At 44.9% G+C, this 1,245-nt stretch overlaps 1 non-coding gene across 1 annotated transcript; it reads left to right on the top strand.

Moving 5' to 3' along the window:
- Positions 1-526: 526 nt before the first annotated feature.
- Positions 527-608, top strand: TRNAS-AGA (transfer RNA serine (anticodon AGA)). The gene has a single exon. It is a non-coding gene; the product is annotated as a tRNA-Ser (tRNA).
- The last annotated feature ends 637 nt before the right edge of the window (positions 609-1,245 follow it).

The following is a 1,245-nucleotide window of genomic DNA, read 5'->3' as shown; positions in this document are numbered from 1 at the left end:
ATAATGATTTTATATTTCTAGACATTTTTAAATGATCACGATAAGTTTAGGAACATTATGTCACCATACAAAGACATGACACAGTTATTGAGTATATCCCCGAAGTCTTTCTTATTTTGGGTAAAAAACCAATTGTGTGTGTTAGTCCCTCAGGCACATCTGACTCTTTGCAACCCCATGGACTGCTGGGTCCTCATTTGACACACCAGGCACCTCTGTCTACATAATTTTCCAGGCAAGAATACTGGAGTGGGTTGCCATTTCCATATTCCCAAAGTCTTTCTTATTTGGGGGAAAAAAAAAATTTACCCTTTCAGAAAAGCTCTTTCAAATACCAACTTCCTAAAGTTAGAAATAAAGTAGCAATTACCGAATATCAGAGTAACGCAAGCAGAGCAACAAAAAGAAGAAGAGAAAATAGTAAAAATAGTAATTTCAAAGTACACAGTTTTTGTTACAACAGTAATTCACAGACTTAAAATTCAAAACTTAGAATAGTGTGACATGGAACATTTATGCACCAGCAGTAGTTGTGGCCGAATGGTTAAGGCGATGGACTAGAAATCAACTGGGGTCTCCCCGCGCAGGTTCGAATCCTGCCGACTACGGGAAGTCAGCATTTAGGGATTCCCTGGTGGCTCAGAGGTTAAAGCCTCTGCCTGCAATGCAGGAGATCTGGGTTCGATCCCTGGGTCACGAAGATCCCTTGGAGAAGGAAATGGCAACCCAGTCCAGTTTTCTTGCCTGGAGAATCTCATGGAAGGAGGAGCCTGGTGGGCTACAGCCCACAGGGTCACAAAGAGTCGGACACGACTGAGCGACTTCACTTTCTTTCACTTTCATGTATTCTCTTCCCCAACTACTTCCAGAGATTCCCACAACATGACTTTTTAACACACACATTTGCTCAGTGGTGTCTTTCCCCACTAGGATTTCACCTCAACCAGCGTTTGCTGGGGGGTTCCCTGGGTGGCTCAGTGATAAAGAATCCACCTGCCAATGCAGGAGCTGCAGGAGCTGCAGATGCAATCCCTGAGTCAAGAAGATCCCCTAGAGGAGGAAATGGCATTCTTGCCTGGAGGCATTCTTGCCACTCCAGCATTCTCACCTGGAGAATCCCATGGACAGAGGAGCCTGGAGTGCACGGGGGTGCAAAGTCAGACATGACTGAACAACTGAGCGCAGTACATAGAGCACTTGTGTGACAGACAGTGCTGTGTAAGAGTCTGCTGTTTGTCTAGCTCA

The sequence above is a fragment of the Capricornis sumatraensis genome, chromosome 11 (genome assembly GCF_032405125.1).
Source record: "Capricornis sumatraensis isolate serow.1 chromosome 11, serow.2, whole genome shotgun sequence".
NCBI lineage: Eukaryota > Metazoa > Chordata > Mammalia > Artiodactyla > Bovidae > Capricornis > Capricornis sumatraensis.
The sequence above is the reverse complement of the archived record's forward strand: the minus strand, read 5'-3'. Positions and strand labels throughout refer to the sequence as shown.